Consider the following 18805-nt stretch of genomic DNA (forward strand, 5'->3'; position numbering starts at 1 on the left):
CTGTTCTAGAGAGAAATTAATTAATTTTCTAATTTTCAGATGCAAAATGGCAGGACAGAACAGGAACTATTTATCCACGACCCAGGGGTGTGGTGGCAGGAGAAGGGAGCAGCCGAGGACAGATGTCCTCATGCAAGGGAAAAACACGTGGAAGTTGTCCCCGCGCCTGCAGCGGCCTTCTCCCGGCAGCAGGCCTGTCCTGCTTCCCACACAGGCTGGCCTGGGGAGGTGAAGCCCCCCCCAGGAACCGGAGTTTAAAAGCCAGAACACAGCAGCTTGTAAAGTGCTTTGAAGGAGACAAGCCTTGATGGCCAGACCTTGTGATGCCTGTAACAGGAGTTGGGCACAAGTGAAGCGTACGGGGCCGGCTCCCACCCGTGCTCTGCTTGCTGCCAGATTTGCCCGTGTGCCTGTGTCCGCACCCCCATCCCTCCTCCCGCACCCGAGGTCTCTGTTCCCAGCTGCAAATAAGCTGGAAACGCATTTTCAGATACCTGAGAGAAGTTACACAAGTGGTTGGAAACATTAATTAAAAAAAAGATTGTAACTATTAAAGCCTAGTCAGGGCTGTTGACAGGCTCCTTTTAAATAGGACACTGCGATGCTTTAGTTTAATACATTCTGGCAGTGTCACCGGGGTTAAGGCTAATACTGGGATGTGTGGATCCTGTCATGTTATTGTCAGGAGGAATGCAGGGATTAGGTTTAAAAGTGGCGGTGGGCGAGTGGTGCAGCTGTGTACACTTATTATAAAAGATTTAAGTCCCACTGGTAAAATCAATATATTAAATTGCAAGAGCCTCTGTTTTTAATTAGTTTAAATCAAGTATACTGTTAGTACATTATGGCTCCTATCCTCGGACCAAGTGAGGAAATGTTAATATTTATGTGGAAGCTGTTAATTTGTGGTTAAAATGATAACACATTTACTTTTATTACACATCTACATTGTTCTAATGGGATGAATACCAATGAGAAGTTGCAATGATGGATGAAGTCATCTGAACAAGAACACAAGTAAGCAAATTTTGATAGCATGCCAGATAAAGAAACTACCTGTTGATACACAGCATTAAGACACCACGATATTTTAAGCTCTTTCCAGTGGTTCAGTCCTCCTCCCTGGGGCCTGCATCAAAAGACTCACATGAATTAACTATATAAATAAAGATAGAATATGCTATTGTATGTATATAGTTCTTCTCTAAAGGGAAGGAACTTACAGAGAAATGAGTGAGGTGTTGAAATTAGTTTCAAGATGAAGACTTTCATTCTAAAAGTGTTTGAGGTAAACGGGACTAATCACTTGGATAAAGTTCTGCACATGCGTATGTTTGGAAAATGGAAACCCAAGAGAAAATTCCTGGCTAGAACTTCATTGGTGTAAATTGTCAAATTTCTACCAAAGCTGGCCCTGTGGTCTCATTTATACAACTGTATGTCCAAAGTAATTCCCATAAACTCCCTCTTGATTTATACTAGCACAACTGAGAACAGAATTGGGCCAAAGAAATGCCCTTGTGTTGAAATAACGAGCATGCAGTAGTTTCTGCTAGAGCTTCAAACAGTTTTCTCTCCTAGTCTTGAAATTGTTTTTGAGGGAGGTTTCCTTTGCTGCAAATAATCAAAACATGAACTAGCTCCTATTAGTCGCTGCTTATCATTATTAGCCCAATCCGTGTTGTTGAACTACAGCTGAATTCCCATCTTTGCAACAAACAGAATTTAACAAATAAAGTTTGACAAAAATGTGAAACTGATATTTCTTAATACAAGACATATTTCATACGGAGAAACTTCAGCGATGAAAGATTCCTGGTATCAAAATATCTGAATCACAGTACAAATAAACAGTGTGTTGTAAAGACTGCGGGGCCAAATTCCATGCTGGAGTAATTCCACTAAAGTGAGTGGAGTCATGCCAGCAGATAAACTGCCATCAAGATTTTTTTGGTATACATTTGAAAAAAACAGAAGTCAGTAAAGATTTTTGCAAAGAAAAACATTGCAGGCAGCAAAGCTTGAATTGATTCTAATATGAATATCTCTTCTGGAAATCCTTATTTTATTGATGCAATATACAAAGTTTGCCAAGACCCCCTTTATTTGGGTATATGTTGTGCAATTCTATTACTTACACGTAGATTTACCTGATTTACAGCAGGTAACAGAAGAGGATCTTGGGTCTGAGCTCCTGTGTGCCAGCCCCACAATCCCATGCCTTGCATGTTCTTTTAAACATTTGTCAACTACATCTTGCACTCAGTGAAAATCCTTCAGTGATCCAGACTGAGTGGATTGAATTAATGGCAACTTTGAGACTACAAGTTTTAGTGTAATTGCTTTATTGTTTTGGAACCAAGATGCTTACAATCCAGTTCCTGTGCAAACATGTTTAACGTGTGTTAATGTGTTTCAAAACCAGACCCTCTCCGCAAAATTCTGCTTTTCATTAATTGACATCAGTAGCATGGTACAGTATTTCAAAGCCCTGGCCAAATATAAACTGTGTTTCTAATTTCCTTACTTTCCTGTGTTTGGAATGCCAATGTTAATTTGTTCCCATGGAAGAGTGAGAGCTGCCAACCACAGTTCTATATAAATGACTTTACAGTGCAGGGCTGCCAACATTAAATGATACTTAAGAATTTTCATGACATTTTGTATTTAGTGCTTGTGTGTGTATGTGTGAGAGAAATAGAGATATATGGGATGCTGAACAGCATAGCCACTGATGATCAAGGCAGATGCTGGAAGAAATTTATCCTTTGAGTAGGTGTTACTTGATGTTTCTTCTCATTTAAGATTTTTTAATAATCTATCAGATATTGCCTAGCATATTCCTTCTGCCTGGAAAAAACTATTTTGCAGTGAATTTTGTTGCTATCCAAACAGTTCTGTGGGTCCCCCAACTCCCCTAAGTTTAATTATTTATGAATAGATGAGCAGAACTTTTGTTTTTGTTTCTATTCTGATCATTATGAACTAGATTGTAAGAATGTGATATTACTCAGCAGGAGAAAATGTAAAGTAGAAAAAGCTGCCACAACTAAGGAATGGGGGATTTAACTGATTTTGATTTAAACTGTCAACAGATAATTTTTCTTTAAAAGAATAGCAGTAGCTAGATAAAATCAGTAGTAGATAAAAATTTGCTTTCTTAAAGAAATTCAAACATAAACATAGTTTCTTTAGTGGTATGTACTGTTTTTGTACATGAAACAAATGCGAAGTTCCCTTTAAACAAATTCATTTTAAACTGATGATGGTGAAAACAAGGTCTGTTTATATACTTCTTTTATTCCTGGAGGATATTCAAAATACAAATTGTTCGTGTTTCAGTAGATTCCTCTTAATGAGTGCTATGGTTTATCTCTCAGTTTTCCCATTTTATTGGAACAGGTGCAGTGTCTGCCATCTGTGCCAGCCCTGCACTACACCAACAAACAAAGTGTTGTTTTGGTTCACTGGATTTAAAAGTCTCCTGAGAGTAGAGAAATGAAAGAGAAAGAATTTAGAAAGTGCCTAGTGAAGGAAAGGCACTTCAAGTAATGTGCTTTGTCACTCAAGTCTTCCCGTAAATTACCTTAAACTATGTCTAAACTGTTTGAAAAATTTTATCTGTAGAGTATTAAGTTTCTGTTGCATCTCAGAGGTCCCAAGCTATTCTTTATCATATTTATCCTACTGTGGTAGCTTCCAAGTTAGACTCTTGTTTTCAGGTTGAATTAAATTTTACAGGAGTAAAACAAGCTTTTTTCCTTGCCTTAAAGTTTTCAGTTTTTCACTGTTCCTGATTTCGCCTCATTTAAAAGATACTGCAAATAGCCATCCAAGTTTAAACAAGATTATGTTGTAATTAGACAGACAAACTCATAATTATTTAAGGGCTAAACCAACAACAACAACCCTTTCGGGTTCATTTTGACAGTGTTTATCCAGTGTATCTGGAAAGGCTTACAATTAAAGTGCCTGAAGGGTGAGGATGAGATTTTTCAGCATGCAGTCAGTGCTATCGGGTCCACCTGGCCTGGGAAACTATGCAGGCTTTGTAGTAAAGAAAATCCTTTAACTTAGATCTTCATGGCAGGCTCTTAAAGGCTACCTACCTTTAAGAAAAGCAAGAGGGGGGTGAGGGAAGGCATCGCTTCCCTCTAAATAGTAACTTAAAGGAGCAAGTGCCTTCTGGGGCTCTCTCTGATGAGGGAGCGCTGTCAGGCCGATAATCTTGCGGCGCATCATTTTTTACAGTTTTGCCTGCTGTGCACAACTGCCTTTCAAGTGAGCACAAAGTTTCCTCTTGGAGGCTGTAGGCTCTCGGGCTGGAGTTACACCTCCACGCGAAGCCGCTGATGTCACCGGGCTGGATCCTCAGCTGGAGCCGCCTGGCACCAGGCCACCCAGCAGTGAAGTCACCACAGTTGACACCATCCGAGGAGCTGGCACGGTGTCCGTACCAGGTTTGGGGGGCTGTAAATCAGCCTGAGCTTCGACTGGGTTACTAGAGCCACTGGGCCAAATCCTGCCTTCAGCCACCTCGGTTCATTGACATTGGTGGGGCTGCCTCGGTCCTCTGATTTTACCGGTTGTTCTCCCACAGCACAGGGGCAGTAAAATTTAAAAGACACCAGAATAACCCTGTGAGAACTACTAAAAAATGCTCATAAAATAATACAGCGTCAGTAGTTGGGAGTTAGAATTCTGATGGAGAGACTGGTTTCTTAGCGAGCAAGGATTAGGAGCGGGGCTGGTGGTATTTCACTGCTTGTGTACCTGTGAAATGCCCACTGACTTTAACAAATCCACCCTGAGGGAAAGCAAGTTCAGGTTTATCATTTAAATGAAAGATTAAAAATCACTCCGATACAGAAGTTCTGAAGTCTGGTGCTTACAACTTAGTACTGTTCACATACTTTTCTATCAAGGCTTTAACAACAACTTATCTACATCAGCCAAGTATCTGTAATGCCATGAATGATAAACCTGCACCACTAACAGGGATCAATTCCTAAATGTATCTCTTCTACCCATGTGCTCATTGCCAGCAAGCTGCTCCTCCCCTGGTTTTCAAGGTTAAAACTTCATTGCTTTATCACTAGAAGTATTCTGAACATTTTAATCTTGTTACTTTTATTTGTTTATTACTGTGTAGTAATTATAATCCCACAGGGACTTTTTAGATGTTAATAAAGAGTACTGCACATCACTTTTCCTGGAGCTTGTGGGGCATTATAAATACCATGCCAAGTTCGAGTTCCTTTTCTGACCATATCCTTAAAAAATCCAGCATTTGTTAAGAGAATGGAGGGGATTTTTTTTTTTCCCTTTTAACAGAAAGAAATAGGGGGGGGGGGGAAAAAAAAAAGAAAAAAAGAAGGAACTTTAGCCTCACAATCTGCTAGCTACATAAAGCAGTAAATGTTCAGTTGAGACAGGGAAAAACCAGAACTGCTGGAGATTGGTTGTTTCCTTTTGGAGGAAACAATAAATGTGCCCACTTTTATTTTAACAACATGACTACTGGGGCCCCTAATTACACAAATACACTTGTAATAAACTGCAGAAGAGAAGAGCTGAAAAAGAATCATTCAGCAGAGATCTTTCTCTTCAACTCAAAAATAAGCTTTTGAGTAACCAGTCTCTTAAATCTTGGCCTAAATTAGAAGGTGAAGATACTTCAGCTCTGTGTGATGAATCATTTGTCTCCCGAGACAGGTGAAAAGGAGAGGCAAATCAGCCATGTGGTGTAAAATTTCTCTCATCGATGTGAACACAACTTTGACCTCCAAATACAACAGTTCCTGCAACCCGGTGGCATGCCTTGTAATCAAATTACAAGAATATTCCACTCCACATCCACCGAAATCTCTGACTGTTACGCTACATTAAAACCTGACACAGGGAATACAGAAATACATGAAAGAATGCAGAGTGATGCAGAAATGCATTCAAGCAACCCCAGATATTTTTTTAGAAAACAGTAACTGCCATTTTGCTCATTAGTGCACAACTGTGAGATGAGAGCTGTTCCACTGAAAATATTACAGAGTAGGGGAAAAATCTAAGTCACTGTGTCTAACACGCTGAAAAGTCTTTCCTCCCCATATGGGCAGTTGTAGTCCAACGGGAGAATGGTGACTGGTAGGCAGGAGACTGAGCTGGTTAAGAAGGATCTGTGTTCTTGCTCCTTCAGAGACCCTTCCATAAAGGCTATTCCCTCATTTCTGTGCTATTTTTTAACAGTTGCACGCAACAGGACGTGAGCTGCGTTCCCTCCATTCATACCAAACCGATGTGAGGACACGAGGGTGTATTACAACAGCTGATCTTTTACCCCAGAACTGCAATTACAAAACTGCGTTTGAAGACACACAAAAACCAAAACAAAACAGAAAATGCTGTTGTTAGGGTCTGACTCAGGAGGCCTGGATGGCCCAACCCTAGTGAGAGGCTCAGTGTGAGGAATCCAGCCCTGCGATCTGCAGTGTGGTATGCAGGGCTAGGTGCTGCTGATCTCACTGAGGGGCTTATCTCATACCAAGAAAAAATTCCACTTGTATAATAGGGATTGTGGGTGGGAATTAATTGAAAATAAATCTTTTCCTAACCTTCAGATGCTGTTATGCCTGGGGTGTTGGCCACCAACATTTAAAGTGGAAAGAGGACAGATACATGCATAGATTCTATACCTGCACATATATATGTGTGTGTGTCTGTCTGTCTTCCCGTGGACATTTCTGAAATAATAGTTTAAACTTGCCATCACTCTAAGACACAAGCATTTTACATCTACCCAGAGAAGTATATTTGGATGTCATCAACTTACAGGTCTTTAATATTCATAGTTCTCAGGCCCATATACCAAATTAAAAGAACAAACAGTCCCCTGCCTGTTTCTTAATAAAAAGAGTTGCACAGCAAGTGTTCCTAGAAAGCAGAAAGATTGTATGCATAAGCTACGAGTCCCATGGCAGGCAAAAGGACAGCAAGTGGGTGTGTGGCAGTTGCCAGGGAGGACCACTGCTGGGCAGTGACCTCCCCTCCAGGTCCCATGCCTCCAACCCAGGAGGCTCTGCTCGGTCCCCCACCTGATCTCAGCTGTCTTGGCAGCACAGAGGAAAAAGGATGATATCAAAGAAAAATGTCAAAGAGGTCACAAAGTCCCACTTCCATGAGGAAGGGCATTCTGGAGTGTCTTTTTAAGCAGTAATTGAAGTCTCAATAATTGTTATTTTCCAAAACGTTTCCTTCCCTCCCTCCAAACACTGTATTTCTGTCTGATAATCCTGGTTTATACAGTGCGCTACTATCACTGGACCTCCCACATCCAGAGCACCTGAAAAGTGCCTGATAGCTGTAACAGAGTGGCTGCAGGACGGGCTGCTGCTCTCGCAGGGGTTTCCCCTCCAGGGCACATGGACCTTTTCCCTGAATAGCTGTTGCCCCTAATCTCCTGGCACTTGCCCGACCGAGGAGGGTGCAGATGTTTGTTATTGCAGAGACAAGCTCTGAAGGTCCAGCCGGTTGCAGTCGTATGGCACAGCTCAGAGTGTATACATTCCAAGTGGAAATTTTGCTGATTAGAGTCGAAGGCTGAGATTCTTATCTGATGGCTCCCTGTCTGATATCAATGGGTTATTTTGTAATTTCCCACAAGCTACTTTCTCAACAAAACCAGAATCTGGGATTTCAGCTGAGAAATCCAGCAAGTCATATGGTTTCAAACCTGGAAAACTGGTTCTTGAGTTATTTTCCTTTTATCACAGCAAACCACAAAAAAGGCACGATTCCCTGTGCCTGTGACTCCCGCCGTGTCCCTCCCAGAGAGCCTGTGCAGGTGTAGATCCACACTGTGGAATATTTGGGGGGATGCTGGTGTTGTTGTGGCAATACAATATTAAAGGAGGATTAATTAGATTCATGTTATTTCTTTGGGCAGCTGTTCAGTAGATGAAAGGAAGTCAAACACAAATGAAATGAATAAGCCCTAAGAGGCCAATGTGCAGTCACTTCTCTGCTCATGTCCCTTAGCACGGCCGGTGCAGAAATAGGCACATTCCTTTGACAAAAATGAGGCATTTGAAGATTCCATCAGCTGAACTTTCTCTTTCAAGTGTTGCCAGCAGATGCACACTATATACATGTGCTTTTAAAAGACTTTTATTTTGAACTCAAGATGTGAATCTACGGTATTAGGGAAAGCAGAACAATCCTTTATTTAGCTGCACCTGCACCTTAATGCCTAATGAGTTTAGTCTGATGGAATCCAGACCTCAGGAAGGATTATAAATTCTCATTTGATTTCATTTACTTCTAAAATACCTGAAACCAGCTGTACCAGTCCAGAATCCAGTCCTTCTTTCTATATCAGTTTTGCAAATGTTGAATTTTTTGCTGCATTAAGTAACTTTATGCTATTTAATAATACACTAACAGTAATAAGGAACAGAAGGCAACTTTAAAAAAACCATGTAGGAGAAGATAATTAGCAGCATATAAGCTTGAAAAGAAAGCATCAGTTTATGAGCAGAACTTTCATTAAATTCTTCATGCTCTGGAAGCAAGACCTGGAAAAAATGGGAACTAAGTTGGTAGGCAAATCTTCTGTCACTAGCATGGTGTAAGGCAGAGGAGTCTGGCCTCGCCAGCGTGGCTGGACGTGCTCTCCAGGGCAGCAGAGATACCTTGAGCCATTTCTGCCTGTTTTGTATAAACACATCAGAGACACTTGGGCAGTGACCTTCCCAAGATTACTGACTCAGGCTGTTTATTATGAACGATATCTGATCTATCAAATAGATTTGAAGCCTTCTTAGTTTGCCCCAGTGTATTTATTGGGATGCAAGAGCATAATTCGATGCTGTCACATCTCTGCCTGATCAAGTCGTTGCATCGAAGAGGTGCTGTGGCACAATTAAGTTTTTTCCTTTGTGTGTCCTCTGACATCCCTTCTTGCAGAGCAAGGTGCTGGGACAGGCTCCCAGCTTCCTGCAGAGATGCTTTGTTCTTCCCTAGTGCAGACATTGGGGTATGAGCAGACACCTTCAGAGGAGCAGGGAAGCCTGTGGTGCTGCTGTCCTGCCCCTCTGAGGATGAGCACCCTTCCAGACTGCCAGTCACTGGTGGGCTGTCTTCCTTTGCCTGAGCTAGGGTGGAGCTAGCTAAAAACACTTCAGGGAAACCTTTGCCTTCCCCTGAAATTTGGTCCAAGCTGAAGAAGAACTGTTTCACACTTGGAAGCTTTCAAGCATGACCTGGATATTTTTGTTCCAAAATTCGCATTTCATCCCAAATAGCCCATTTTTGGTTTCCCTGTAATAGTCTCTCACAGTGCCTCTTCTCTTCACTGGCTAAATACATGTTATTTCTTACCAGATCTGTTCAGCCACTTGTGTCTCCTTCCTTAGGCCTAGGGATGTGTTTCTGTTTGCTCAACACCGTGTGTACAAGCAGACAGGGCTGTTTTTTTCATCAGTGATTTTTTGAGAGGCCTCCAGCCTCAGAGCAAGTTGCAGGCAGCACCTTGGGCCCCAATTTGTCTGCTGGTTGGACTGGGGGCTTATTTTTCTCAATGAACCATATTGTCACTAACTTTTCTTCCTCTTTGTGCTCTGCAGCCTCCTCCTGCTTGAGACACCATGACCCTGCTATCTCCTCTGGACCATCACTACCCTTTTCTGTGCTGTGGCTCACACATCTGTCTCCACCACCCCAGCACACATCTGTGATTCCTCCCCAGGCTGCCACTATCTCCCTGACCCTTGGATGCACTGGCAAAATGTGTGACTTGGAGTTCACACCTCACACTGACACAGCTTCCCCATGAAGCTGGCCTCACTTGCTGTCCCCTGAGTTACGGAAAGAGAGAGAGGGAAGCGTAACGTAGCAGTCATCTTTGTTCAAAGAGGGAAAAGAAGAATGTACTCCTGCATCCTCACACACCTCCCACAGCTGCATCCAGGGGGTCTAGGGGATGTATTACACTGCAGTGTGCCTCTGCTCTTAGGCTGTTATTCCATGCTGTGCATTACGGTGTAGAGAAAAGAGAGCAGGAATAATGATGAGTTTCTGCCTGTCATTTTGCTCACTGCTCCGTTTGACTAGTGGGACCTCTCTAGAGGAGGGGGTAGGGAAGAGCTAAGGTTGCTTTTGATGAGCAGGGAGCTTTGCAGCTTCCTCAGCCTGCCCTGCACAGCCCACGGTCCCGGTGGGGAGCTGCAGGAGCCCCGGCTCGGAGCTGCCGTCCGGGTGCATCCCCATCTTTCATATACCCAGAGAGACACAGCAGCTCCCATCTATTGCCAGTGCAGCCTGTCGAGGGTAAAAACCTCAGTTAACCCTGCTCCCAGGGACAACATGAGAGCTTTTGTGGTGTCCAGAGGACAGTGCAGGAGCCACGTTTTGCAGTATCACCACAGTCCCCCTCTTGCCTCTCTTGTCTCTCTGGAAGAATGCTGCTCCCAAGGTGTTGGCAAAGGGAGAGCCCAGGTCAGCACTGTCCTGGGTCCCTGCTTCCCAGTGAAGGGGGAAGAGAAACAAGATTTGAGAGGCTGATGAGGGCAGCTCTACAGGAGATTTCCACATATTGGATTCCTGGAGGGTGAAGGTAGAGGGAATTCCCACATAGAGGGAATCTGTCCAAAGGAACAACTTCATGAACTCTCATTTATTTCTTTCCCTTGTCAGCCCCCCTCTTTCTCCATTCCCTCGCAGACCCCAAATCCCACAGCAATCCTACGTGTGTTACAGCAGCTGCAGATGGATTGCAGCACTGTGTGCTCCCGTGTTTCACGGGCTAAGGCTGCGAATGAGGTATCCTGAAGAAACACAACTCTCCCCAGCTTATTTAACTTTGCTTTCCCCAGATACACATACAGACACTGTGAGCTCAGCATCAAGATTCGCACTACGATCGGTCTGTTTACTATTAGGAGAGTTTTGTGTTCACAGAGCAGTCCCACGTGTAAATTTTTCACAATACCTTTCATCTAGTCGGGCTCCAACATCAGCAGAGAAGCCACAGCGTAAATGGGTACCCATCAGGGCACACTCGGAAAAGAAAATGGATTTCCTGTGCACAACCTGCCCAGATATTTCATCAATGTTCTTTAAAGAGAAATAGTTTTACCTTCCAGCGTTGCTTTTAACTGCCTGCAGAGAAATCCTGGCAGGAGAACATCCCCAAGTGCAGAAGGCAGCATGCACGCTTCTCTTTGTCCTTTCCCTCTCAATTACTGTTTCCCCTTTGCCATCTACCATCCTAAGGAATTTTAACTTAAAAGTCTGCTGGGTGACAGATGGGGCGAGAGGGTATGGTGACTGGGAGCAGCCTCTCATTGCCCCCGCGGGTCCCGGGGAGCAGGTGGCCCCACACCACTCTCCAGAGCCTCCTCTGAAGTGGGTGCCACACTGATCCTGGCACGAGAAGAACGTCAGGAAATAGAGAGATGGCAATTCTGCCCTGAGCAGGCCCTGCTAGCTGAAGTTTAACTTAGCAAGGAAGAACTTGCTGCTGCTTCAGAGATAATTAAACCCATCTTCCCTCAACTCGCTGTTTGTACACGCACAATGATACCATTGTTCAGAGTCATGCAACACATATGCTGACATTAAAGTGTTTAATCTTGTAGTACAGTATTCCATTATTTTTTGGACATCTGTACATGATAGAAAGGGTACGTATTAAGGGATTTGTTGACAAAGAAATAGCTAATGCTGATACATGTGTGGACTGAAATACTCTTTCCAAGTTGTGTTCAGCAGTAGGGAGAGTGCTCCTTCCCAGGGCCGAAGCCTGGCACAGATGTGATATGCACTGTTGCTATTACCACTTTTCAATTTATAACAAGGAGTCAGTGTTTAGAAGAATTTTGGAAGCTCCCTGCTGGGTTTGTGGCTAGGTGGTCTTGCTGGCAACACCACCTTCATGCTGAAAGCTGAAAAAATGAAGTGATGGCTAAAGAGAGAATATTAACTCCAGAGAGGTTTCTTTTGTTGGTTTTGTTTTGTTTGGTTTTTTTTTTTTTCCTTTCGAAGCAAAAATGCTTATCCCAGATTGCTTTGCAGAGAGCACTAAAAACCTCTGAAACTCCCTGTTTCTAACTTCTGGGTTTGGGGATCAGGATTTATGGAGCCTGGTTTTCATCTCATTTGAAATTAATGCATTAGTCCTGTGTTCCACCTGTGGCCAGGGCAGGACTTTACCCTGCCACACACTGAACTGACCGTGCAAGAAATCACTTATGACCTTCACTCCCTCTACCTGGCTGTAAAATGGGCACAGGAGCACTGAGCGTTTGGGTGCAGGTTCCCTTTGGCTGTGTGCTGCCTTGGCTCTGAGGAGCCCCTTCTACCAAGGGCAGAAGGGGACAAGACCATCAGGGCTTTGGCAGATGAGCCCAGACCCACCCCCAAATGCCTGTGGCTCCTGGGCCTGTGGCTGCAGGACAGGCTGTGTTTTTAGAAGTGGCAGGATGGCAGCAGTCCCTGGCGATGGGATGCACTAATGAGTTATAGAAAAACCACAGACTATTTTTCTAGTAAGCTTATCTCACAGACCAAACTTAGGGTGTAATTGTTTTTCCTTAGGTTTCTCCAAAAACCTGCAGTAGCTTTGAGAAGAGTTGGAGAGCTGCAACTATCCAATGTAAAAAAGGCCTCCAAATACTATTTTTATCACTCTGAAAAAAAAAAAATCCCATCACACGACCCAGGACATTGGCTCTACTCTGTTTATAGGACTCCTAATTTATATTCTTTAGCTACTTCTTCAAGTATTCCTTTAACTGCTGCTTTAGCTGCCTAATGTCAGCATGTAAATCTTGCAGCTGAGAGTATGAAGCAAATGAAAACCAATCACAGAACTTTGCATTCCCAAATTTCTTGCCGTTATAAATTTACTGCCACTGCCCCTGTAACTCTCGCTGTCAAGCACAGTGAGGAGGCAAACATGTGCCTTAGCAGACCGTGGCCTGGCATGACATTTTTGCAATCTTTATTATACTTCCCCTTTTCCTCAGAAAAATGTAAGGACTGACCTTGCAGTTCTTGCTCCATTGGGAATCCTGCTGAGCCCAGTGGGCTCTTTCAGCTGTGGAGACCGCTGGATCCTTCCCCTAATTGCTTTCCTCCTTCGACCTCACTAACATATTAAGAAAAGGCCTGTGTTTCATAAGTGACATGGTTTTAGCCACCAATTTAGAGACAAAGAAGTGCAATTTATAGAGGGAACATTTAATGCCTGTTAATTAGAATCCCATCAAGAGGTCTCTAATTTGGCATCCTGAAAATTTACAGCGCAGTTTCACAACTGCCGCAAGCCCAGAGCCCAAGGGGTGGCCCTGCCCTGCTCTCCTCCCCACTGTGCCAGGAGGTCCCCGCTCCTCCTCTGGCTGCCACTGCTCTTGGGGCACTCTGCCGTGAGCTGGGTCAGGATGGGATCCACCTGAAAACTCATATGGGGAGGAGAAAATTATTTTCCAGTTGACTCTGTTTCCCAAGGGAGGGTGAAGCAGTAGACAGGAGTGGACCTTCCCTTTGAAAGCAGTGAAGTACACAGGCTGAAAATGCTTGTGGCCCTCCCGTGGAGCTGGTGGTCCCAGGGTGGCCAGTTTCTAAGAATTTCATGCTCCACACTGAAATGATGCAAGAGAGTTTCTCAAGTTTTGGCTTTAATCTGAAGGGGTAGTGATGGAGGGAATCAAAGGAAAATTTTCTTGGAAAATTCAAACAAGATTTTGCACTGCTGGATGAAAATGCTGTCACTCAAAGTGTAGTTTGTCCGTTCATGAAAACATGAAGGCTAAAATCAGTGCACTGGCTGACTGAACAAGTCACCCAGTCCTTGGCCACCTCTGAAGAAACAGCTCTCATTTTCGGTAGCTCTGCAGCTATCAGAGGGAAAGCAGGTGAAGACTTCTCTACCTGCTAAACTCACCTACATTGCTGCTTCAGTCTCTGAGGCCAGGCAGGTGCAGGTAGACTCTAAAAACCTGTTAGACCTTGATGCTGGAGTGTGGCGGACTTGTTTTTGGCATCCAAATATCTGAGGGGTTTCTTAGGCAACTGCTGATGACTCTGCAGCGTCTCTGGCCTTGCTGAGAGGCTGAGGCGAGGGGGTGTTGTCTTTTGGAATCTATTTTCCTTTGACTTATCTTTCAGTCTCAGGAATTCAGGACCTTTAATCTATTTGAGATTAAAGTCCTTAACAAATCCCTTCTGGCCTTTTTTGGGAGTAAAGAAGTTCCAGACACCCTACTGCACATTCCTTTTGGTGCTTTTTTCATTGTAAATGAGAAACAAGTAGCACTCTAATTGCTGTGAGCATTACAATAAACGAGACAACTACTTTTAAAGTATCTTATAAAAAAATAACATATTATCAGGTGAAAGTGTTAATAGGAAAACTTAAGTTTTCACTTGTTTAAATATTCAAGATGTATTCCAAGTGCATCACCCAAACGTGCCAGGGAGGAGGACATATGGAATTACCAAAACTTTCCCAGTTTGGCAGCCTGAGCACAGAATCTGTCCATCTGGTGTTTACTTAGCTTGTGAAAAAGAGACTTTTTTTTACATCTTGAGAAGAAGGAGCGTAAAAATATTTTGGTGGGTAGAGTGGCAAACAGCTTCCCATGAAATCCATTGAAATTAGTGGAAATATTTCTGTTGACTTCCCTGGGGTTCAGATTAGCTTTTTAATGCTTCTGTAGTAATTATTTTTTTTTTAACATAGTCATTTTTTGAAAATTATTGTTGTGATTCACTGGTTCTTTACTTGACACATGGAGCTGGTGATTGACACTGTGCTACTGTGCTTGGTACAAAGGCTAAACCAGAATGGTTTCTTTGGTATGTGTAGAGAGAAATAACTACAGCAAGCTACATCTCGACATGGTCTTTGCTGTCATGTGTTACGCCTTGCCTCCTGTCAATCCGTATTACAGAACCAGTGGTCCAACCAGCATTTTCAGAATTAGCTCAGGTCAGCTTTTCACTTACCAGTGGTAATGTACAAAGCAGCTGAAAATAGTTTGGGCTCTTATTTCTAGTCTCAACATATCTTGTTGTGGAAATGACCCAGTGTGGGATCAGTTCAGGTTTCTCAGCTTTATGTTGATGTGTCATTTGCTTTAGAAGTTCGGGTACCCTGGGGTGTTAAGCCAAGATCACAATCATTGGATCTGTCCAATGTTACTTTTTTGGTACTGGTTTCAGCTGCCACGAGTTCCAGCTGTAAATACACTTTTTCGTCTCTGCATCTTAATGTTTTCAAGTTTTGTATCTGAGAAGGGTACACTTAAGGACATGTCAAAACAAGTACCAGGGATTTGTTGACATTTTATCTCCACCTTTCCCATATTTTTGGATCTGATACCTGGATACTTCACACCTGAGCACATGTATCCATCAAGTTTTCTTTTAACAGTCCCTACTGTTGCACAACTGTGCTGTCCTGCCTCCTCTTGCATCACCACAATGCCACAACAGAGCCAGTTTGGAGAGACAAAAGACTTCAGAGAGATCAGAGCCCTATCTGTATCAGATAGACAGTGCAGTGTGTGCAGCATGCAGATTGTAGACAGATAGTCAAGGCCAGGCTTTCAAAGATGCTGAGCTTACTTGCATATTTGTAGCAGAGGTGTGGCTAATTTACTGATAACTGCAAACCAAAGATATGTGCTTGCTTTGTTTGCATCACCTTAATTGTCCTGCACACTTTTTGGTGTCTTGCTTATTTTCTCATGAATCTGTTGTCTGCCTCCATTCTGCAGGTGTCAAGTCCCATCGTCTTGACCTTTCCTTTCCCAAAGGACTATGCCAAAAGGAGTGTCTGGTGATCCACCACCTACTGTAGCTACGATTAACTGCCACACTCACCATGAGTTATTTTGCACCAGCAGATACTGAGTTGTGTGTTAAATTAGGTCCTAATTTCTCTACAGTGGTTGTGCCTTCAAAATGGGAGACGCTTCTAAAAATGAGGAGAGAGGCACATTTACACATCCATCACCTGTGAGTGACTTTGGATTGTGTCTTTAGGAGAGGAAGTACCCTGTTTTCCCACAGCTAAGGCACACAGCCTGCTTTGCAGGAGAATTATTTTTCAAGGGTGTTCTTCCTTTTAATAGTTTACAACCTTTAACTGCACATCCAGAGCTTTAGCTTCCTCTCCAAGCAGCTGCCTTGCCAAGGCATTTGAATTGTGACAGTTTCTGAGCTGGAATTTCCAATGTTTGAAACTAGGAACTGGGCTAAAACCATTCACCAGAAGCCTTTGAGTAGCAGTGATTTGTAGGAACTGTGAGCCTGGGACAAACATGAGTTCAGGTTCTTTGGGCAGAAGGGCTATTAAGTATAGCCAGCAAATATTCATATCACTTGATGACTTTTAAGGGAGCATTTAACACATAATGGCTGACAAACAACTGAGAGTAAGTCCTTCAAGAATGACCAAAAGGTTCTCCTTACGGTATGTTGTGTCACCAGATTCCATAGGTCTAACAAACAGTCCACAGTCATACTCCAAGGTGTGTAGCAATTTGCTTGACTTTTGGTGAACACTTAAAATATCACTCTCCCCTCTCTTTCTTTTCCTTTTCTTTTTTTTTCTAAACACCCTCCCACCCATTCAAACTCCTCAGGTAATTAATTGGAAACGACCCAGTTGCAATATTGTCAAAGGTCTGACTAACACCCATCAAACCCAGGAAACTCAGACCTCTTGAGCACTCCCCTGCTTACCTCGTGCTGTTGTGCTTAAGATATTACTGGGGTCTACAAAAGGTGCATGATCATGTGTACTGTACCATATGTCCACAAATACCAAGGCACAGCAGCATGAATTAAGGATAGGGTTTCAGCCTTCATAATGAAGAGTCTTGCTTTTATGAGTTCAAGTCAGACTCTTAACGTTATTTTAACATAGATTTTGCTGTTTAATTATGTAATAAGATTTACTGCAGTCATCTAACAGATGTTGATTCAGGGTCATTGTTTCTCATAAATTAGTTCTGAAAGGATTTGTTACTTCTGGGTCAGCAGATAGGTCCAGAGTGCAAAGAAAAAGGGGAAAAACAATAAACACTGAGTTGAAAGGTTTCTTGGGATTCTTTCTTCAGTTACATATCCACATATTTTCGTGATCTTAATGACTATAGCCACAGGAATGTTTGCTTTAACACTAAGGATGGCTCAGCCCAGAACCCTATATTCAAACATCTGCAAAGCATGGGAAAGTTCAAACTTCGGGGCTCTTTATTTTATGACCCTGTCCATTAATTTTTCATACTAATATGACACATTTTTCTAGGGCTCTGTAGTGGGAATCACTGTGAACTCTAGCAAGTCCCGAAAAAGCTTCATCTTCATGTGTTTGCTGTCAGACTTCATGTATGAAGTGCAGCCAAAGACCAGTGTTGGCTGATGTAGTTGTCACATATGTACAGTGAAAAGCTGCACCCACCTTCCTTTGAAAACTCATCCTTCCCCTGCCTTTTGAAGCAAATTATATTGGTACATCCTACTGCTAGACCTCTCTATAATACACCCTACTGGTGATGTTATCCGTAGTATGACTAAAACCACACAACATTATATTCATTCTTCTATAGTTGTGGTTAAAGGAACTATTCCATATTAAAATACTTTTCCTTTCCCTCTGTAATTTAGTTACAAATTCCTTTGAGACTGAAATCATACTCTCTATATCTTATTTTGCTGAGAATATTTTGGAGGAAACAGATTGAGGCACATTTAATAGTGCTGCTAGCACTTATAGGGTGGTTTTAGCCTGCTAAGTGTTTTACAAACACTGGTGAATATTCACAATATTCCCTCATTTGAGGGTACGAGAGACTGAGTGATCTTCCTGAGGCCGTGCGGGACGTTGCATCTAGAGGTGGAACAAGAACTGTTCCTTCGGCTCACGCTGACTGCTCAACCTATAAAACCATTTGCTGCACTTCATCGCCTTTGTCTTGGAAAGTTCAGGGGTTTTGTACCTAAAAAACTCCAAGATGAATCCCGGCCATTAGAAAGAGCTTTGAAGCATTTCCCTGAACAGCAGTCGCACGGTGGCAAACCATGAGCCCTGGACTGCTTGCAGCAGTAATTGCGAGAGGAGGAAGAGCCCGTGGCCAGCTGCTGAGTCCTGGCCAGCAAAGCAGCGCTGAACCTGCTCCCCGGGAGTGCCTGGGCAGAGCCCTGCTCCCGCTGCCCCGGCCCCGGCCCTGCCCCGGGGCCCTCACGAGGGCTGGCCCACGGCTGGACCCTGCAGGGCCTACCTTCAGACGGCACTTCCCAGGCTCGGGCTTGAAGCGCCTCTTTTCCAGGAGTAATTCCATTTATGTCAATGGATTTACACAATGGATTTACGGCTGCCAGAAGAGAATCAGGCCTGGAGAAAGACACACATTCTTTGCCAAGAAAATCTCAGAGCTAACTACTTGAATTGTGCAGTCGAGCTGCAGGGAGGTCAAGTGGACAGACAACAGGACTGGGACATACAGGAAGTCCCTGGTTCAAACCTCAGCTCTTAAAATGTCACGCAGTGTGACCTCTGGAGAGTCAGTTCATCCCCTTATACCTCTGTTACCCCATTTTCCTTTGTTCAACTTGTCTGTTTAACTTAAAATTTGTTCCGAGAAGGCTGCTTCACTTCATGTGTTGGGCTGGGGCACTGACACCTTGCCTCCCCCTTGCTGGAGGACAGTCCTGAAGTCTTTGTTTCTTCAGCACTGACCCTCAGCTTCAATATCCACAAGCAGTGTTACGTAAGACCATCAGCTGTCCATAGGAAGATGGG

The sequence above is a fragment of the Merops nubicus genome, unplaced genomic scaffold (assembly GCF_000691845.1).
Source record: "Merops nubicus isolate BGI_N331 unplaced genomic scaffold, ASM69184v1 scaffold32406, whole genome shotgun sequence".
NCBI classification, from domain to species: domain Eukaryota; kingdom Metazoa; phylum Chordata; class Aves; order Coraciiformes; family Meropidae; genus Merops; species Merops nubicus.